The sequence below is a fragment of the Gouania willdenowi genome, chromosome 15 (assembly GCF_900634775.1).
Source record: "Gouania willdenowi chromosome 15, fGouWil2.1, whole genome shotgun sequence".
Classification (NCBI taxonomy): Eukaryota; Metazoa; Chordata; class Actinopteri; order Blenniiformes; family Gobiesocidae; genus Gouania; species Gouania willdenowi.
In genome coordinates this window covers 11,172,389-11,196,083 of record NC_041058.1, presented here as the reverse complement: position 1 = coordinate 11,196,083, position 23,695 = coordinate 11,172,389, and the positions used below count along the sequence as shown (strand labels likewise).

General features: G+C 37.7%; 1 protein-coding gene across 1 annotated transcript in view; it reads right to left on the bottom strand.

The window, feature by feature from the left end:
• LOC114476740 (receptor-type tyrosine-protein phosphatase epsilon-like) overlaps positions 1–10,369 on the bottom strand; it is a 33,868-nt gene extending 23,499 nt beyond the window's left edge. The window contains exons 1-2 of the mRNA XM_028468607.1: positions 10,127–10,369; positions 2,063–2,257 (exon numbers count right to left, since the gene is read on the bottom strand). The gene's annotated coding sequence lies outside the window, so the exon portion shown is untranslated. The remainder of the gene's footprint in view (positions 1–2,062; positions 2,258–10,126) is intronic.
• Positions 10,370–23,695: the final 13,326 nt, after the last annotated feature.

Sequence of the window (23,695 nt, the reverse complement as noted above, 5' to 3'; positions counted from 1 at the left end):
CTCATTTTGTGCATTTACTTCTGAGGCCGCTCAAAATTAGAGCAAGGGCCGCGTGTGGCCCTCGGGCCACATTTAGAGCATCAAATTCGGCCCACAGGAAAAAAGTCAAAATTACAGAAAAAACCAAGTTATTCAGTTGTAAATATCTCAGCCCTTCCAAATACATAAATTCCATTATAATCCACAATATTTGCCAGGGTGCACATTTTCCCCACGCTTTTATCACTCAATAATGTGGAAATTGCTTGTTTTCCAGCCTATTATTTGCGGCCCACTTGAGATCAAACTGCTCCACTTTTTGACAGATATGTTTGACACCCCTGTTATAGCCCATGCATCATTCCAGACACTAATTATACATTCTGAACAGCATGTGGCATCATCTGACCCTCCTAACATGGAGGATTTGGCCCATTTTAAAAACAACCTGCTCCCATCTTGTCTAAGCAAGCCTTGCATCATTCACTTCAGACCCCTCGCTTAATTTTCTCCTTATGAAACACGGAAGTGATTAATTCCACCTTCACCACCTGCTTAACACCAGCGCTCCATGCAAATTAAATTAGGCTGCATCACTAGCGCTGGGAAAAAAAACAAGCTCAGCCATGCATAACGTAAGGCAGGTTTATCAGATGGGATTATGTCTCACATTTTACTTGGAGTGTTAAAGTTTTGGCACAGATGTGCATTATTTAACAGTGGTCCACTTGGTTTAATACAATAGGAAGGAGATGATCTCAATGGAGAACTCTCCATCATCAGAGGAATTAAAGATTACACTATTATTATAATAATAAACTTTTGTTTATCAGTGATAAGGGTTGTTTGTTTGTCTTCGTCCAACAGGGGGAGACACACTCTCGTGTCAGACTTGTGGTGTTTTCATCTCCACAACCAACTCTGATGGTTTAGCAGTCGGTGCATATTAATAGTGCATATTTAAACAGCTGTGGTCATGGCTACAGCTAATGCTAAAATGTGCATTCATACGTTAGCATTATATACTTATATACTACAACAATGCCACTATTTTAATTTTGAATAAAGCAGAACAATGCCTGATGTTTATTAAGGATATTTTATACAGTCGTAGGAACGATGGGAAACTCTATATTAAATGAATACACTTTGATTTATACTACATCAGTGGACCAGGCAAGAATACTGAAATGCACGTGTCCATGCAGAGTCATTTTGCAATGAAGATTTTCAATTTTGTACTTGGCACAAAATAAATGGCTTATAATTTACACAAAGTGATAAAAGATGGGGGACACAGAAAGATAAGATGCACAATGACAATATCAAAGAGAAACAATAAAAATAAGTTGAAAAAAAAATTGGAAAGAGACAAAAATAGAACGAGAAAGTGAGAGGAAAAGCAGGAAGTCAAAGAAAGAGGTTAGAATGAGAAAAGTATAGGAGATGAAGATTCTGTCATCAGATAAAAGCTAAGACACACAAGTAGAATAAAGGAGGGTGCTTTCCTTGTTTAGGAAATGAATGCAGTAAATAAGAATTAAATGTATCTTGTTAAAGTTTGACATTTTTCAACAATGGTAGCGGTTAACAAGGGCTTAGTTCTTCATACTCCCTTTTTATTCTATTTCTGTTCGCTATAGTTTTGCTCATGTAGGATCTCACTGCAGAGTTCTGTAGAATGCAGGTGGTCAACATATGTAAAAGTATGTAGAATTTAACAAAGAAAGATGATATTACATTGTTAGGGTTCAAATAATCATTTTGAAAAGTGCACAAGGTTTATTCATTGATCAAAAAGAAAAATAGCTGGGCCACACTGACGATGGAAGATACCAGGGGGGGTTGAAATTTTAATAAGTTTTAATGAAATCATGAAAAAGAAAACTAAAGTTATGACATGATATAAACTTAAAAACCGGGTCAAATTGACCCGATGACAATAGGAGGGTTAAATCCAATTACTCTCATTGAGAAACGAGACGCGGCCTGTATTGGATTACTTTCCATTATTAGACTGAATTTCATTCCCTGGGAGGGAATGGACCTAGTCTGTGGTCACACGGATTAACAGAAGACTTACAATTCCGAGCAAAGCCGCTGTGATCTGCTATCAGTGACCCGTCAGTCCATGACAAAGTGTAATCCTGGCTCCTTTTCTGGTTGGATTATTGGGTGGTTTCAGGCATCAATAACAGCAGCGGACAGAGATGACTGAGGTCAGCCACAGATTCCAGATGTCAAGTCCTTGGGGTTAAAGATGGAGGCTCAGGAGATCCTGGCAATAAAAAAAAACAAAACAGGCATTAGGGACGTATTAGGAAGTACCTAAATGTGAACATTTGGTGTTTAATAGTTTATTTCGAACTCGAATGAGGAAAGTGTGATGAGATGTAATTTAACTTTTACAGGGGGTTTTTTTCTCCATAAATCATTTTATGATGAGTTTTTTCAAAGTGATACAATTTTCAATTATACTCATACTTACAAAGCATTTCAGTATCACTTGTTTTATACAAATATAGAAAAAATATATAAAAACAGTAAGCAATAACAAAAATTTAAAAATAGCTCAAAAATAACTCAAAAAACAAAAGATGCACAGGACCTTTCAAGAACATTAGAATTTAGGAGGTAGACATATCTACATATTGTACATACTGTAACTGCAAGAGATTCAAAAATGAGTTGTCAGAAACATCCAAGTTCTTCATTAAGTCTATAAAGGGAATCCAAATATTTTCAAAAACACCCTATATTGCTTTGACTTTTGGATGTATGTTATCTCTTCCAAAGGTAAGCTAGACCACAATTGTTTTAACCATTAGGAGGCACTACGGGTCCGTTCATAATTTTCCCAATTTAAAGCTTACAGGTTTTTTTAAAAAATAATAAAACTGAAGAAAAACTGAAAATTGGATTGAAGGCAAGACTAGAAATCTATTTGCACGATGCTTGTTTAGTGTTCCATACAAACATTTGACTGATTTTCAACTGCTTTACAAAGACAATAACAAATTTAATCTGCAACTACAAAATCACAGTTTGGATCCCATTTCCCTGATAGCACACGTACATCTCGCCGACGTCGGCACGATGAATAAAGTTGCATCGGCGAGATGTATTACGGAGAGTGTTTGCTCATAGGGCGATGGATTAAAGATGCTCAGCGCTGCCTCTCTACAGCTTATATTAACCTTTATTTAGCTCGTATCATTCAATGAGTATAAATATCTCCATATCCATAGTCGGATATTTACTTAAATCTCAGAAATATGGCAAAATCACAACAACAACACCAACAAAAACAATATACTACCACTAAATAGCTTATTATGTGTGGATAAAATAAAGAGAGACACAGTTCATGATCATAAATGCATTTTCAGCAGCATAGCCAAAAGAGCCCCAGCACAAAAACAGCTTCATGGAAGTGACATTTTACAGTTCTACAGTTTTATAAGTTTTATCACCGATTTGGGGGGAAAAACACACACACAAAATGACGCATTAGGAGTAGAATACCGACGCACGATCTGAGGCCGACATCGGCGAGACGCATGCGTGTGATCTGGGTTCTCTACACAAAACTGATGGTAAAATAGAACAAAGCATATCGTGGACTATTTATTCCAGACGCAGTGAGAAAATGTTATAAAAGTAGGTCAAAAAATAAGAAGTTGCTCCACTGCCCTTTGAGATGAAACACAAACAACAATGTTGTCACTGAATCTGTCAATCAAAGATGAAGCCTGGTGCAAATAGCTGACATTTCAAATCTGGGCTTTTTTTCTTTGTATCCGAGTAAATGATATATTTCAAGCTAAAAACAAATCCTGACTGTTTCTTAAAACATCAAAGTTGTTGCTCAGAGGGATTGGAAAAGTTTAGCCATGCGTCACAAATACTCTAGTAAATAAAACAGGTATTGTGCTACAGTGAAGAATTAACATGCTGGATGAACTGCTGGGAAGTTATTATACCATTAGAAACGTTAAAAAGCCTGTGCTACAAAGCGTATGGATATAAAAAATGTATAAACTCAATTCTATTCAATCGTCAAGAAGTCTTCTGGGAGACATTTGTAAATTCATCTTTTTATTTCCGAAACAGGGAAAGCCATTTTACTCTTTCTAGTGCTGCACGCTCTGTGAGAAATAAGACATGCTAAACAGACACGATTATTACAGGCACAAGCACCTCCTCTCTGGGCCACTCTGCTCATTGACTAACAGAAGCAACATGCAAGACATTAAAGTTTTATGAGAGTGTCGTCAACGGCCTGGGCTGAACGTTTCAATCACTAATTCATTCCCAAACAGGCACTAAGAGCATCGGCTATAAGCAGAGCTATCGTCAAATAAAAGCCATCAGGCTGAAGAAGTTATTTGAGTTGTAATTAATTTGCATGGTCAGCACTTTTTTAAAACCACATTAAACACCTAATGCGTCGGTGATGGCTGCCATCTTGTATTTCCTATCTTCTAAACGCATGCTCGAATATGATCACTGGGAACTGTTATTTTGGAACTCCCATATCAGACGATAAGTGCAGTAATTGTAAGCATCCAGTTTGAGATTAGTGAAGATGACACTTCTGGGACAAAGTGAAGGTGAAACAAGGGACAACAGATAATAATCATTGCAATTATAGCAGCACGATTAATCTACTGCGGCTCAGTCAAGTGGAAGAGGTTGGATTTTCTGGGGTCCAGAACAAAAGGTCTCAACTGTAAGGGGAGACTTAAGGGTCTTAGCATCTTGTAGACAAACCTACAGTATATTGAGATGTATATTAGGGTGGTCCATCAAAGCATGGTAAAAAAATAAATAAATAAATAAATAAAGGTTCAGATAACCTTATTTAGAACCCTGCATTGGGTTTTGGTATCAAGAAGATGATTTAGGAAGAAATTTGGAAAAAAAACCCAGATGTTTTAGAGGTTGCACAGCTGCTCAAAGTTTCCATTATACACATCTAACATTATGGAAAATGAAGGTTCAGAGATTCCACCAAACTCTGGATCTGCCACAAAAATACTGAAGAATTCCTCCAGCAGATGTCAACAAAGCCACAGTGTTTGCTGGACTAAGTCACATATTTATGCATCTTTCAGTTCGTTTTTGCAGAGCAAAACAAAAACAAATTATTCCAATATGCCTTTTTAAAATGTTGCTTGCTATGGAGCAATTTTTAAATGTCTTGTGCAATATCTAATTAATAATTAATTTGTATTAAATTTGGCCCCAAATAATTTGGCCAGATATGGAACCAAATGCAGTATTCTAATGTAGAGAATCTAAGAAATTCGGACCACCCTAGTGTATATTACGAGAGGTACAGGGTCGCGCCTTAGAATCCAAGCCTCAGCCTTTCTGAATGTAATTGTCTATCTCTGGTGCGTTGGGTCTTTGACGTACAGGTGACTAATCCATGAACCTTGCCATGATGCCGATGTGTGCGGTGCATGGATAAAGTTCTTCAACCAACAGCCCTGATCAGGATAAGCAGCGATAACCGTGAACGCTTCACAAACTGATAGAACTGATGGAAATCACCAACCAATCAGGTGTCCACTCTCATCCAGCAACAACATCAGATGAGATCAACACTGAAACACAGATTATAACATCACCACGGCAACAGGACCAGATGGGCTGCCAGGTCTCACAATGAAGTCATGTACAGACTAGCTTGCAGGTTTGTTGACGAACATTTTCAACCTGTCCTTACAGCTGCAGTCCCCACATGCCTCAAAACTACCACCATAACGCCTGTGCACTAACGTAAGATGGTAAAGGGCATTAATGACTATCGCCTACATAGTTGCCCTAAAAACAAAAAAAACGAAATACAGTAGTCCCTCATTTATCACGGGGGTTACGTCGCAATGGGCGAAATCCGTGAAGTAGTCAGCTTTTTTTTTTACAATTATTATACATGTCTTAAGGCTGTAAAACCCCTCACCACACGCTTCATACACTTTTCTCAGACAGGAATGAACATTTTTCTCTTGTTTAAACACTCTCAAAGTTCAAACCTTTGTATATTTGAAAACATAAACCAGTTTTCAAACGTACAGCACTTCAGAGTCACATGCCGAACGCAATCAGAGTCTTTGTTGATGATGACGTCAGGCCGTCAACATGGGCACTGGTCTGTTCACCCATTCAACCATGGAGTAGAAGCTGTGTGTGACCACCTGGAGCTGTATGACACAGCCTTTATAACCGGGACCACAGCACACTGTGGTTTACCAGCTGCACTACAGAGAACACAAGATACCTGGCCCCGTATCGTACAAAATGCTTAGGAAGTTTTGGATTACCAGATACTTAACCTAACTCACTGTATCCAAGGGTTGCCTGGGCTCCCTGCCCCCCATTCTTTCTGCTATTCTGTCTGCGTCCTCGAGACCGGGGCAGCGCTTGGGTTTGCAGTGGCAGTTTCTTGCACATACATCGGTCTACGATGCACTAGCACGCCTTGGACTGTGGGGTAAAACTTGTAGTGGGCTTAACTTTAGATACGTTGACCCCAAACACCTGTTTCAGGTATTACCACTCACTCCTTCTCTCTGTCCACAGCCACCACCATTATAGTTAAGCCTCACGCCTACAACGTCACATCTCACTCTCACTTTACTGTAATTAACTCTTCCCCACCCTCCCATTTCTCTACCTTGAATCGCTCCTCCCTGCTCTCTTCCCCCTCCACCTCCCCCCACCCCCTCCCCCAGGTGTAACACTGCCTCTCTTTTATATTCTCCCTTTAATAAAGTGTTTCTTACCCTTCCTTAGGGAGGGCTGGTGATGGTCACAATTATGCAATAAAATAATGCAATTTATTTAATTGCAATAACAAAAAATGCATTGCTGTCTAAAAATGATGGCACTTCTTGTAGTGTTGACCTTTGACAGCATGTGCAGACAAGTAAAAATAAATAAATAATAATAATAATAATAATAATAATAATAATAATAATTTAGTCATCTTCTCTATCCTAGTTCCTTTATATTGACAATATTTCCAAATTCATCAGGAAATGGACTTGGACTTGATTTATATAGCGAAAAACCAGTGCAAGACTTTAGACCGGGCTGTCAAACTTGTTTTAGCTCAGGGGCAAAATGTGGAGCAGGTTGATTTCAAGTGGACCACAGATTTTATGCGGGAAAACAAGTCATTTCAACATTATTGTGCCCTCGTGTGTAGTTCTACGTATACATAAAATACAAAATGCGTATGTAAGAAACCGACCATATCCAAGCAAAAAGTGACAGACAGGAATGTCAAAATAGGATCTTCACTTTTAATAAGGGAAATATTATGTAATAGTTTGATTAAAATTGAAGTATTTTGTAAGAATTTTGAGTTTTTTTTCAACAGTTTAACACTAAAAATGACTGCAAGCTAAGCACCAGGAGTGATAAGTTTCATTTACACAATGATTAATGTTTCCTCTGTAATTTTTAAGTTTTCCTGCAGGCTGAATTGGATGCTCCAAAGGGCCGGATTTGGGCCCCAGGCAACTTCATCAGCACTTTCACTTTTCAGGTTGCCTTAGTAAACATTTACTTTGCAAAACACAGAGCTCAAACATGACTTGGTCTTATAGAAAAAGGACCAAAGGGCCATATTTGGCCCCTAGGCTATGACTTTGACACATATGCTTTAGACTATCCTTGCACAGAGCAGCTATAAGAACATAAAAAAACACCTCACAACCTTGCAATGTACTAACTATTCATGTAAAACACCTATGGCCATTGTGCCAACCTACTTTTAAAAAGATTAGTGTGTCCATCAGTCATTCTCACCGCAGGATATTGAAAGATCATTCTCGAGATTATTTCTGCGTTATGTAACTAAGAATAGTTAGCTTCATTCCCCTGTTGAAGAAAATGTGGGCTATCCTATCTAATATCCAGCGGGGTGGAGGCTCATGTGTTCAGACAGAGAAGTGAAGGATTAGTCTAAAACAAAGGCTTTTTAACATAACTATCCAACACTGCACACAACAACCATTTTGTTAGGATGATGTTCCACGCTGATAAGAATGAGATACCTGTTTCTATTGGACTGAGTAAGCCCTTGTCACTGTGATGATGACTATTGGAAAAAGTTACTTAAGGTTCATGAAAGAAGTTTGAGATGATTTGAAAGTTTCTGACACTGTGCATTTCCAAACATAAAACATACATTGTTAGGTACATTGCATTTGTGACTAGATATACAGTAAGCTTCAATACTGATACTTCAATGCTTTGGTAATATTTATATTACTGATTCTGGCAACAACAAGGACCACACTGGGTGGTTTGTCCTCTTAAGACGATTCTTTCTAAACCTTAGAGAAGACATGAGCAAGTGGTAGCCCAGGAGTCACATGTGGACTTTGGTTTAATTTTGTGTAGCCCTTAAAGTCAACGCACAAAAACACTCAAATCATATAAGGTGATGGAAATATACACACAGGGACAACAAAAATAACAGAAACATATGAAAACAACAGCAATGTACAAAATGACAACAAAATAACACAAAAAGACAACAAAAACACACAAAATAACTCAAATAACATTCTAAATTTACAGAATACACAAAAGGACAACAATACACAAAATAACTCAAATAACATACTGAACTAGAGCACTCGGAGAGCGCAGACCTCCGCCAAGTACAGCATGAGTACCGGGCAGGACATACACACAAAGCACATCCCTACCACTACTACATTACCCATAAGTCACCGCGCTTAAAGGTGCAGACTCAGGCACAACTCCTATTTACCTATTTTTTGGTATTTTCTCATTTTTGATAATCCAGAACATCAACACAATTTAATCACCTGTTCCTTGTCCCATTATCAACTTTTCCTGAGAATTTCATCCAAATCAGTTTATAACCTTTCAAGTTATCTTGCTAACAGACAAACAAATAAACGCAGGGTTAAACATCACCTTCCGTTTCACGCTTGGTGGAGGTAAATACAGAAAAATACACAAAAGTACAACAAAAATACACAATTATTTCAAAAACACCAGGCCACTAAAATACAAATAAATAGAAAAATATACAATACTAGTCATGTCAACAAAAAAATGAACAAAACAACAACAAAAAAAACCACACACACAACCCTTGTTTCTTCTCTGCAGTATTGCTCAGATTGGTTATTATTTTAAGTGCTGACATGAATGTTGATAATGTGGCCCTCAGATCAGACAAACACATTTGTGTGGCCCCTGCTGTAATACAAGTTGCCCATGTCTGCCCTGCAAATATAGTAGTTTCTGAGAAAGTTAGACCAGCATCCCCAACAACCATACAACACTGAAGTAACCTAACCCTGATGTTGCCTATACCATATTTACATGTGGTCATTTGCAATAGCAGTCACACAGCCTGGATGTCAAATCCACTACAGGTCTGTCTGCTGCTGTGTTGGATTTATGGACCAACCAATCCGCCTGTTTTCTCAGCAGGTCTATAAATTAAAATGACATGTATTTCATCAGAATTACATGAGTTTCCACGTCATTCATATGGAGCTACAGAGTGTACAGACAGGCCTGTCTGTGTGCAGCAGCCTTGATGCGATGCTGTTATTGTTAAACCACTGATTATGATGGTGATGATGATGATGATGATGGTGATGATGATGAGGATGGTGATGATGATGATGATGGTGGTGCACAGTCCTCCATCAGATCTCCAACATGGAATAACAATAAATGAAAGCAGTGGGAGGTTAAAGGAAGCAGTCATCACATGGTGGTCGCAGAGCGCTGCTGTTTTGCTCCACTGACCCATATTTAGTGAAGCCCCCCATCAATGATCAGCTATGGCGTGGATGGGTTCTAATGGTTGGTCCCTGGGGCCCCAGCATGCGTGTCTCTCAGGAGCTGCTGTTTGTATCAGCGGTGTTTTCTATGTTTGCGGCACAGACGGTGATACAAATGCTAAACACACACACACACACACACACACAGCCAGATACACACCGAGGATAATGAGGAACGCTTTGGAACCCAGCCTGGATAATAGGACAGATTTTGTGTTAGTGCGTAAATGGATGGATGGAGTAATGGACCCGCTCGCTTTCCGTGTGTGTTTTGTTTCTAAAGCCCATCTTTATCTTACCGCATCACTGATGTGACCTCGCCTCACACGTCGCATACCGTCGGATCGTGGAGAACACGTTCCTCCAATGTCATCATCACGCACAGCAGCAGCAGCAGCAGCAGGATAAAAAACACCGATCGAGTCGAACGCAACGCATTAATAATGCGCACAGGTTCCCCTGGTGATCATTTTGCTGTGGCAGACCTCATAGGAAGATGCTCCTTCCTTTTCCTCCTCCTGAGCCGTGTTATTATGGCAGCCGTAGAGCGCAGACAGGAGTCCCTCCCCCGGGTACCACACAGCATTATCAGGTGGACCTCAGCATCCTTCACATCACATTCCAGCATCTCTACCCAGTCCATGTAAAGGGCATTCTGTGTGTAGAGATGCTTCCATGTTCCCGTCTTTTCTCGCCTTCTGATATTATTATATTTTTTACATGGTTGACATTTTCGACATAGTTCAATATATGAGAACGGCTTCAAGCTTTAACATTTATATCACGTTCCTTAGGGGAATCACATGATCTACAGTATGTGTTTGTGTTTTTATATATAGATATAGTTTACAGGCTTCCTAAACACTCTACACCTATTTTATATTTATAATCTAATCTAATCTAATTGGATGCTATATTGTTTAGGTGAGGAGGGAATTCAAATAGATTCCATTAATCATACAATAAAAGCATGTTTGTTTTTAGATGACCAGCAACCTGCTTAAGAATTACCTCCTATCACAATAAAGTACCACAACATTTCATTATTTTATCTATTTTCTTATCATCATTATATATATATATATATATATATATAATTTTTTTTTTTTTTTTTTAATTATTCAAACAGGTTAGTTATGAACAAACGCTAACTGGATATTAACATTATCTATACAGGTGTTTGTGTTTGGATATAACTTCTTTTGTGGAACTGGGAGTTGTCACGTAGGTAAGATCATGTGATGCTCGGACTGTCCTTACTAATAATGGAGCCACTGGTCCCAGAAAATAGATTCCACCATGTCCTCCAATATATATGTATATACTGTATATATACACACACAGTATATATGCTGGCAGTTTAAGCAAGGGCAGATTTAAGGGGGACTACGGCATCCAGAAATAGCTCTGCTGATCCAAGGGCCTGGATTTGTATTTCACTTTTTTTCGAGGAGACAAAGCACGTACATAAACTATTATTCATTCAAACCAGTCACTCACTCACATCAGTCATACTGGTGGTGGTAAGCTACATTGTAGCCACAGATTCTCTGTGGCATACTGACAGAAGCGTAGCTGTCATTCCACGCCTACATCCCCTCTGACTATAGGGGTATGCACAATTCATACCCATTAATACTCGGCAAAGCAAAGGGTAAAAGTGCCTTGCCCTAGGACACAACGACAATAACTTGGATGGAGCGGGATTCAAACCCCCAACCCTTCGGCTATTGGACAACCCCACTCTACCACTGATCCAGAGTCAATATAGTATGTTATCACATGTATATTATGACAGTTTAATGGATCTGATAAAACAATATACAAAAGTATAAAAGTTATATATATATATATATATACACATATATATGTCATTCACCTTCATTACAATATGTGATTTAACTTATAATTAATTATTAACTAATAGTAGTTATAGTTATGGAGGTACTGTATATATTACAGCTATATAAATATTTCAAAGATTTACATTGTATGATGTTCAATATTCATAATACAACCTGTCTTCCTCCTTGCACTTAATTAATTCATGTTTTTGTATGCGCTTTTAAAGTAATTTGTTATTTTTGTTTAAATATGTTTCATTTCATAATTTCACTCCACTGATTAAAATACAAATACTCTTCGATGACCTATAATATTCTGTTACCAAGTATTTTTTGCAAGTCGTCTGGTTTGTTTTCAAAATAGGGCTACGATCCTATGTTGTGTCAACCAAGTCAACAGTGGATTTCTCACTGTAAAAGAAGATGTTCCAAGATATTTTAGAAAGCGGATGAAAACAAGTCACCTTGCACCTGCTAAAGACTGAAATTAAGAAAGCAAAAGTTGCTTTGTTAGCGACCGAATCCAATCACAGGTCTTCATTCTAGTGCTGTTAAAACATGAACTCATTTCATTAAAAGGTAAACAACACAGCAAGTTTCATTTGCTCGTGATTTGTGAGTCAGGAAGAAAACATACTGTAGGTGTTGAGGTAGACCAAGAAAACGAGAAGCTGCAAGACACAAGGTGGATTAAAACCTGGAAAAGCAATGACTAGGTTACGCACACTGACAGATGTCAGACGCACGCACACATTCTTTCCAAGACTATAATCCTTATATAGGTTATACTGACTCTCAGAATCTGCTTATCCAGAGTACCAGGGAAATACTAGAAGGTAAATATATTTATTAATTTTTTAATTGAAAAAGGTCCAAACTTACTGGTTTCTTCACTAGTCAAGACATGCTGCAGCCTAGCATAAAATCAACCATGCTGTAGCAAGAAGTTTTGTAAAGGTAAAGTATTTTACTGACCTCTTGTGGAGATATAGGAATGCTAAGTTATTTAAAAAAAAAAAAAAAACACAAGATAAAAGAAATAAATGCTGCTGAGGTGAACGAATGATGTATTCTGTTTTTTTGCCAATTTTTTTTAAATTTGTATTTCTATTCCAAATCGTAGAATGTTTGAACTGTGACAAAAACATTTAAGAAAATTGGAGCCTAAACTAGGCTGGGTTTTGATGCAAGTATGTATTTTTGCTCGGGTGTATGCTGCAATTTTAGAAGCGAGCACAAATTCTAACATGATTGGATAAAATCACACAAATAGTAGCCTCCAGTAAAAAAAAAAAGGTTTATTTTTTTTACATTTTATTAACAGGACACTTATAAAAGAATACTGTCAGGAATACCATTACATTTCTATTGTTATGGTTAGCTATATGCATGAAACGTACTGGCTTCATAGATGAACTGTTGTCAATGATAAATAATAACTAAATTAATAAATTCATATTACTTAAAGCAAAATCTTAAAAAAGGGGAAAAAATAAAACAAAAAATATGGTATTAATTTCAAGAAAAAATGAAAACGCCTTATTATTTATTCTTTAAAGCTTTGTTTTAGAATAATTGGAAAATGAGCACAATCTGTGTATTTATAATGTTTTTTTTCTTTTCAAACATGACCTCTATTGAACTCACAGCATCAGCAGCACATGTCGCCTCTCAGCTGGTGGCAGTGTTGCTCCATAAACTCAGCGTTAGCATTAGTATCTCTGGCAATGCAGCAGAGCAAAGCTTTGGTGATTCATGAATAATGAATGCAGGACTGACCCGTTCACATCTCTCAAATTACTGAATCATATAATTGAATTATTTTCGTTCCACACTATAGTAACGTCCCAAGACGGCTAGCTGTCGGGCTCTGCTGGTGTTATCCTGTGGCTCTGTGTGTGTGTGTGTGTGTGTGTGTGTGTGTGTGTGCGTGTATCAGCTGCTATTAGTTATTTCTGCAGAAATCCTCATTTTACAGAGCAAATTGTTGTAAACAAAGCATCAATCCAGTCTCTATTAAATGCTTATGTAATGCCTCAGTACTTTAACTAATGCTGTTTTCCTATTATTTTAAGCATAAATTTCATCTGTAAGCATTTACAGAACGCTGTCACACTCTATTTGTTCATGCGGCCTATTTAAATCGTCTAAAAACTTACTAGTTACAAGTTTATGATGAAAAATGTCAGAGTCCTTCAATGGATGTTTATTCTCTTTCTTTCTTTCCACTAACAAAAGCTTTGGAAAGAAAAAGATTCATGCCTCCATGTCACAGACAATTTTTTAAGTCAAACACTATGGATAGGAATGTCTTTAGCAAAATGATTTGCATCCTAACTGGGCTTATGCAGCAAGTGTACACAGCTGTGTATCCTAATGCATCCCAGGAAGCCATGCTTCCATGGATTGATAACTGTATAAGGTATGATACGCTCTCAGTACCACTCAGCACACTATAAACTTTACCATAACCCACAATATAAAAATATAAACTGACTTCTTGGTCAGATAAATAAATAAATATGGCACAGTGCTTTGTGTTGTCACAATAAATAGATAAAATAGGCACAAAGATGGAGAGCAAAGACATGCAGCAGCTCTAGGTAAGGAACCTCAGAAAAACAACAACAAAACTACACAAAAAAACAGAGCAAACACTGAGATTCATTTTATTTTTTATTTGTCACATGCTCATACAAATGTGCACTGTAAATGTAAAAGACCCGCAAGGCCGTGCAACAACAACAAACACTCAATTTAATAATACACCTAAATGCAGAAAAATATAACACAAAAGTTATATGAATGCACAAGCATAGAATAGTATAGCAAGTATACAATGGACCATGTAGCGCACTAGAAAGTATACAAATTTATCACTTCTTCGGACTAAATTGGAACATTTGAAGTTTATAAAAGTATACTTTATAAGGTCATTTTAAGTTTACAAAAGTACACTTTCAAGTATACTGGCTCAGTTTTAGTACAAAATAAGTATAAGCTTTAGTGTTAAAGTATAAATGTAAGTCTAAGTATTGATGTATTTAGTCTGAGACTATTCTTTATACTTTTCAGTATAAGCTAAGTATACTTCACTATACTTTTAAGTATTTCCAATATAGTATATAAAAAGTACACTTCAAGTATACTGCCTCAGTTTTAGTATAAAATAAGTATACTTGAATAAACTACTTTTTGCTAAGGGAAATACTGATTAAAAACCCTTTGTTCCTTCCTGTGGTAATGCTCAGATTGGTCATTATTCTAAATACTGGCATGAATATTGATAACGTGGTCCTCAGATCAAACAATCACATTTTTGTTCCCCTGCTGTGATCAAAGTCGCCCATCTCTGGACTACAGACAAGTATGTATTGTCTCATTGGTTAATTTAATCTGTCCTTTAAAGCAAGAAAAACCAATATGCAAATATTTTGCCAACAAGGCAGCATTCCTAACCTCTCTGTCCTCCCTCTATTAAAGTGTAAGGATCTGATTCATTAATGCTAATGCAAAGCCATCTGCAGCTAATGTCAAACCCATATTACACCTCTTAAGCTGTGCCCTTGCATGAAAAGAAGCCACTGTTTGGCACTAACTGATATTTGTCAAGAAATAGGCCAGGATGACAAGCTGCTCACCAGTGACCGCTGGCCGTGATATTAATTGTTCTTGGTGTTCTGCCTCTGGGCTCCAACACCTGTGTAGGAGAAAAAGAAAGAAGTTAGTGCTGGAGCTTTATGACTAAACGCTTTCTCCCCCATTAACCTTCATAGAGTTGTTAATACGAGGGGGATAAAGCACAATTGTCAATGGGTGAGTGTGTTACATAGCCAACATATGGTTCCCCGCGACCCTAATTTGTCCTCCTCCTATCAGGGTCATTCCTTAGCAGGACTCTGACAGCAACCACAGATAGGAAACTGATGAAGTATCATGGTCTTTATCACAGTCCAATTCATGCTCTCAGCTCCTCTCCAGTCTACACAAAAAGTTTCATCAGACCTTTAACAGCTTTTTGATTGCTCTGTATAAAGCCCATACCATATGTGCGTGTTCGGCTGCTAGAAAACAGTATATTGTGCTGTTTTCATGTCCAAGTCAATCTTTTACAGGATAAAATGAGAACTCAAAGAAACAGTCTGTGGTGCCACGGGATCTTAAATAGATCGGTCTGGACATAAGCTGTGTTTCCATTACAGATTTTCGCAAAAATAAAAGCAATATTTCTCAATGTCGACAAAGTATAATTGCGCTTTGAACGTGTTTCCACTGAAGGTTGTTTTGGGCAGGAGCCTCGTAACCCTCGTGAAATCTCATCCCACGAGACTTCGCTGCTGGAAGATGGACTATCCAAACCTCCTTATAACACTTCATCTTTTTCTTTGTTGTTTCACAACTCATGTGGCAGTAATAATTTTAAAGAATAATGCTTAGAAATGTCTCGGCCTCCCTATCTGATTACTCGTACCACGCCATTGTTTTCTCAGAAAGAAGTAGTCATGTGACCAGGTACATCACGTTCTGTGACGTACACCCAACCACTAGGAACGAGTGTATCATAGTGTATCAAGTTTTTCCTGCAGTCTGTGTCTTCTCCTTGCTTTCTTTTCTGTTTCAGGTGTCACTTGGATGGACTGATGAATGGTTCGCAGCTCAACTAGTCTGGGACACTCGGATGGACTGATCATTAGTTCATAGCTCAACTAGTCTGGGACACTGGGATGGTCTATCCTTCTATCCTGTTCAGATACTTGTTCATGTGGATCTTGTTGGGTTTTTTTCTTTCTTACGATGGATTCTATTTTTTTGTTAAGCGCTTTGAGATGACTTTCTTGTAATTTGTGCTATATAATATAACCCTAACCCTATATATCAACTTCATTTGAATTGAAAAAGTGTTTCCATAGCACTTTTGAAATAAATTTCAATATCAAAATATCTAAAATTCCTCCTCATGAATGCGCAAAATCTTTTCAGCAATTTTTTAGTGTTTTTTTTTTAATTCAGGTGTTTCCATTACCAGTTTTTATTGCGCTATTTAGATTTTGCGCATACATACTGTACAGTGTCTACAAAGACAGAGTTGGTCCACAGAGATCAGCAATCAGCTGTGTGACATTCCCCCCAGTGAAGCGTCTCAGCACCCATGGAAATGGAAAAGACAGCAGCTGATCTGTTGATGGGGGCCAATCTGTTTCCTCATCAGGGATCTTCATTAAACTCAAGCACCATCCATTAGACCCTGTAATCCCCTCCTCTCACTGCAAGAAGTGACCTTGAGGTGTAACAGTACATGTCAGTTTAACACTTCCCTGGGTTGTCAGTCACTAAGGGATACTTTCAGTCAGAATCGCTGTTTTTCATAGCTGAATGAATAGTTTTATGACAGGATCCGTTGCGTTCTTTAAACTCTACAATCCCAAAGTCATCATTACAGCCAATCACACTCAGCATCCCCATGACACACATTGCCTATTTTTTTCACTCCTTACCACTAAGTGTAGCCCTTCCGTGCTCACTGTGGTTACTGCTTAATTGAGCTGAATGTGTGATAGTGATTTCACTAAGAGGATCATCAAGATTCAGACAAGCACCTGGTCCTTTAAATGCCTGTAGGATGCTTGCAGGAAATACAATAACTGGCCTCATTTGTTCTCTATAGACGGGTGTGACCTTTTCTATTTGGCATATCCCATTACAAATATGACAGCTTTTCTTTCATGACACCAGCAGTAATCTCAATATTTAATTAAATATGCACATGAAATCCATTTTTGGCTTCAGGAGATATGAACTGTATTAGTAGGTGATGAGAATAGATGACACCGACGATACCAGGCGTAGTTGTGTGTTTACAGTTTTTCCGATGCGCCGTTTTCAGAGAATATTTGCATTCGTTTATTATGCATGTTTAAGTGAGAGCATTGAATAGGCCATCTGTTATGGTCCATGTTATCTACAATCTTCTATTACTGTATTCAAAATGAGAAAAATTCCAACCACGCGTCACCATTAGGGGCCTTCAACATCTAGTTATCAAGTTTATGGTTAATGGGATTTTGAGGCAATGGCAAGCTTAACCTTTGTGGTGAAATCTGGTGCACAAATGTGCAAATGAACTATGATTTGGGAAAAAAATAAATAAATGAAAAAATACAAGCCATGAAGACGAAGGTTCGGTCTGACATGCCTTCTATTATTTACCTTTATCTTTACCTACAAGACTTCATTTAAAGCTTTTAGGTTTGAATACAGATTATGCACAAAGTTAATTCTTTCTCAACATTAAGTTTTACCTGATGAAAAGGTGAAAACATCCTGATACAGACATCAGGTTGATTGAGGAGATATAATTGCGAAACTAACTAACACAGTGGCCATCTGGGTAACAGCCTGCAGGGAAAAGACTTCTACACGGCATCACAGGACACATGGCGTTTTGGTTGTGGCACATATTGCAACAGATATCAAAATAGAGAAAAAAGAAAACTTTAAAGCTGATCCTTGTTTATGTATGATTCTTTTATACCTAAATAGTCTTTTACTATGGTCTACTGCTGGTGGTCATTCATATACATTAATGTATATATATAAGTCCCTCCTTCGTCCTATAGACCCCTATACAAATGGAAACAATTGCCGACTGAGCCCAGCCAATAGGCTTTGACTTCCTGTTTTTGAGACTGTCAATCAAAGTGAACGCGGAACTGTGCACGGAAACAAAGCCGTGCGTCACAACAGCAAACATAAATAGGATTTTGGCTCTTACCTGACCCATAGAGCTATATCAATGCGACCCGATGCGACATTGTTATGTTCCACGATGCGCATGCAGAAAAGTAGAGGCGTGGCTTCTGATAGATTGCAGAGGCAGGGAAAGGAAGTGGAGCTGTTGAGGGCGGGACACCAAGACGTCCTCTCAGAAACTACGGATAGCAGCTCTAAATGTATTTTTTAACCCCAAACACAAGTTTTATACAGTTCTTACTAATGAATAACTTTTACACTATGTCACAGTCAAAAAACAACAAAGACTTTCAGAACTCTTCAGTGCCCTAGGAAGTTCAGAGCCAGAAGTTTGGAAGGTCATGTTAACAATTACAGGAACTTAAAACTAAATGTCAAAATGAATATGTAGTTCGTTCACAGATAGTATAAGATTGAGTATGCAAGAATTACCCAGATGTATACTGTATTGGGACAGTACTGGTCATACTCAGTCCCCCATGATGCATTTCGAACAGAATGTAATATCATCCTGGGAACAGCTTCAAGTTAAAAGTAAAACATCACCTTTTCAAAACAAAAGCGTCTCTTATTGTCGTCCATTAGTTTTTTCACACTTTTGTAAAAATATGACTCTTGTTTGTTTTAGTCAGTAGTACAATGGCGGACAATCTGAAACCTCCAAAATGTCTGAATGAAATGTGTATAAATGAGAGTTTTATGGATCAAATGACCACATGTTGATATTCTACTTGGTCACTTTCTCGCTTAAAATGCTTTCAGAACTTACAAAAGTTGCAAATATACGGAGATATTTAGTCTCAGTGTGCTTCCGCTTTTTGTCGTTGTCGGTTCGAAATCCATCTTGGGAAACTTGGAAGTATACTTCAGCGGGAACCATCCTAATCATACTTATAGTATTTAGGACAGTAAATAATCATTGAGTTTGTAGTGTATAGGACAATTCAAACACAGCCATGGTTTTCTCCCTGAGGTTGATGAGAACTGACAGCCTGAAGTAGTGCAGCCATTTTTGCAGTGAACACTTTATCACAGAATGACTGAAATACAATAGGAAATTTGTTTAAGCGATAAATTGTATAATTTCCGAAGAAATAACTAACAAGTCCTGAGTGAGTTAAAATGCCAATTGTGTCAATTTAGCTACAAAATGAGACTCAGAAATAACGTTATTTGACTGAATGAATTTAAAAAAAAAGTCAATATATTAAGCTGGTTAGTTCCATTTAATGGTCACTGATTGACGCTTCAAGCTACAAGGCTGTGTGATCTAGTCTTACTTGCAGTTTGCCGCAAGGAATGTTCTGTGTGTGTGTGTGTGTGTGTGTGTGTGCACGCTCTGGTTTCATCTTACAGTCCAAAATGATGTTTGTTAGGCTAATTAAAGTCTCTGAATCGACTGTAGGAGCTATTATGTGTGGCTCCGTGGCTGACCGTGTTAACACTGTGTGATGGACTGCTAATTAGATTTATCCCACCCGATGTGAACTGGGATAGGCACAAGGAGACCTCCGCAGGCCTGTACAAGACAAACAAGGATACAGATGAGAAACTGCATTTTTTTTTTCCTGTCCACATGACATTATAAAGGGTGACGTCCTTTTGTTGGGATTAATGCAGTTAATTCCACCAGCCAAATGTCTTTTGGTGCAAGATGGAAAACAAAGAATACATTAATGTGTTATGGTAACTTCTCTGAGACCAATTACAAAGACCCAGATGTAATGAAGTATAACAACGTGTATCCCTGTTAGCGGTATTTACAGTATAGACCTGGTTTGAATGATTATTTCTAGAAGCTTTGTGCCTTTTTGTATGTTTTTATTCTAGCAGCTGTGTTGGGTGATGGATTAGCTAGAATAAACAGAAGCCTACTATATCATACTGTGCATTATGTTGATCGCAACATTAAAATCAGTGGAGTAAAGCATTGGTTTAGGATTTTTAAGTAGAACGGTGACTGTTAAATATAAAAGAAAAGTGCCCCAAACTATTTACAGTATATACCTTTATTTTTTTTTTTTGAGGTGTGATTCAAATGTTGGTTTGAGAACTAAAAAACTAACAAACAAATTAAAGCTTTTTACACCCTTTTTTTGGTTTTAAATACTGTATTTTAGTTTAGTGGTTTATATGATAACTGTGCTTCACTTCTCTGCAGGGTGTTAGCAGATAGAAGCAGAGAGAATGATTGCCAAAAGATTGTTGTTGTTTTTTTTAAAAATAAATCACCTTGCAGTTACACTGCTTAGTATGCCATCATTAGAAAGAAAAAAAAAATATTTTTTTTTAAATTTATTTATTTATTTATTCAGTTCATTTCCGAAATGGTTGCAATGTCAGAAATTCACTTTGACATTCAGAGCAAAACCACATCATTTGTTTTTTTTTGTCCTTTTGCATGCCGGAAAGGGCGACGGAAAAAAGCAAATCAACCAGTAGCTTTTGCAAAACACACACACACAAAAAAAAGAGTTGGATGGAAGAGTTGTTTAGAAATGTTATCCATTTTCTCAACAATTGAAAATATTTGGATAAGATCTGGGGGGGTATTGACCCATACCCAAACTCATTTACATGTACACCAGCAGCAGAACTTTAAAGTCTATTCTGGACATATGCTGTGCAGCAAACGGTGGCAATGTATACGCACGTATCCCTATAGGCATGTTATTATTACTGATGAAAATTGAATTAAAGTCATTAAAAATACAGTGCACATAAAACACGTGAGAAGACTATGATTCTCTCGTCATTTGTATCGATTTAAAATCTTAATCAAGCATTTACCATGATATTCTGTTTAATTTCCTTTTAAAATACCACAGTAAAGCGGTATTTTAAAGTATAACAGAAGTATTTTTGACTCCTTTTTCCTTTTATAGATCTTTGAGTGTTTTAAACCATCACTAAATGACTTTCTTCATAATGATGACGTGGTTTCATGAGAGTCCGTCGGCAGCTTAAGCCAAGCTGCTGCTTGAACCTGGTTGGGAGCAGGTTTGACCCACGGACTGTGTTACTATGGTAACCAAGGTGTTTGCTCATTGATGAAACGGCCATTCCAGTTAGAACCCGGCTTAACGGAGCCAGACTATCAGGTTAAACCTGGACTCAACCCTGAGCTCTGTTTGATGAAATACCCCCCAACTGGAGCTGTTTGATCCTCATTTAGGGGATTCCTATGACAAGACCATTACAATAGCCCAGAGGTGGAATATCGCAAATTACAGTAACTTGTGTTACTGTAATTGAGTAGATTTGTTGTGTGTTTGTACATTTAGTCCAGTATATTTGTTAGAAGTATTGCTCTTCGCTACATTTTTATTTGCATTCGTTAGTTGCTGTTATTTTTGGTTAATTGTGTCTTGCAACCAACTTGAATCGGTGCATATCGCCACCTACTGCACTGGAGTGTGCCATCTATTCCGGTTTAAAAAATGAAACAAAAAAAAAGCTACGTACTAGTGGTGGTACTTAGCGTGAATAAATCCCATTGGTTGGTTAGTCAAAGTGTATGCATGGAAAAAAAGGAATATGTACACTATTCCTGGTGCATATTCAGACACCAGCAGAAAGTCACAGCTGAAAGTGAAACCCAGCGGGGTTCTTACATGTCTGCATTAGCGTTGCACTCTGATGCTAATGTCAAACAGACTTAATCGCTATTTGATATTGACTGTCATAAAGGCAAACCTGCCACTGCGGTATTTAGTTATGATTACGTCTTCATACATTGCTGATAGATGCCGTTAATTTGATGTGTTTTACGTTGATTAAAGGTCTGCCTTTAAATAAAACCAGTCAGTTTAATATTTGATTTTAGACGACAGGAGAAAAAAACCCCAACCCTGTTCAAAGAGTGTCTTTGATATTTCAAACTAGCTTCTTTTACGTTTACTTGAATACAACTTCAGACCAGTAATTTTACTTGTACTTTAGTAAACTTCAATCCAAGTAGTGGTACTCTTTCCATCTCTACAATAGTCCAGTCTGCTGGGGATAAAAGCATAGAGCAGATTCTCCTTGAGTCATCAAACCTTCCACTCTGGAGATGTTCTTTAGGTGGTAGAATTCTGTTTTTGTAATTGATTTATTCTGACTGCTGAATTTCTGATTATAGTAAATCAGAACACCAAGGTTTCGGACTTGGTTTTTAGCTTTTAGCGATAACGACTGAAGGTAATCACTGACTTAAACCTGCAGAAGAACATATTGTTATTCCAACTAATGATGAACATATTTCACTAAAGAAATAGTGGAAAATACAAGCCCTTTTTTCTTCTGCTCACTCAAAATTTGGCCAACTAACAAACCAAAGACATTCTAGTTGAATGACAAAAAGGGAGAATTTGGTTTTTCGCAATTTAAACCGATAACACACACAAGTGATGATGTTTGCTTTGTTCTCTTCGTTTGTCTTACGCTACACGTGCTAGATAATCAATGCATGCTGCCTCAATGCTGAAGAATTCCCTACTGAGAGATGAAATTGACCCATCACTCACACATGCTTGCCTACACAAAATAAGATAATGTACACACACACACACTAATTAGAGACTAATATTGACTGCTTGTGTTGTATGGTTTTCCCACACCCAACCACCGCTTTAAGGTTTTCGCCAAAGGACTTTTCACACATTTGATGGTTGTGCTTCTTTGCCCATCACACACTGAAACCATGTGGATTCTGATCTATACCTAGAAACTATCGCATTGATGACCGTATGTTATGTGACACCTTCTGCCTTCGGGGAACTCGGGAAAAATCTGCTGTCACTCTAGCGTAGGAGACATCTGTTCCAGGTAAATTATTCTGGCCTTGCCATGCAAGTTATCTGTACTGAAATCCATTCTACAGTCTGAGTTCTGAGCCTGTTGACATGAGGATAAAACAAGATTAGTGAAGTGGGGAAGTAGTAACCAACAGGGGGTGGGGGGGCGGGGTGGGAGTAAGATGTCACGTTCTCTCTCACCAATTAGGATGGAAACTGTCCTCAAGTGAACAGCGACTGAAGGATATAATTACCTCATTCATCAGCTGACTTGTCATCACGTATAGCCTAAGCCTCATTTGTGAATAACACTTTGCTCACACTATAGCTCTCAATGCTTTGGGAACAGTGCATGCATGTAATCTGGGTGTTTTTATGCAGCCTCTAAATAGTCAAACTCATAAATAAAAAGAATAAAAAATTCCCTTTGTGAAATGCTTTTTTGTTACTCTAATTTTGCTAAAGACGTGTCGAATTTGGTAAAAAATTACACCAG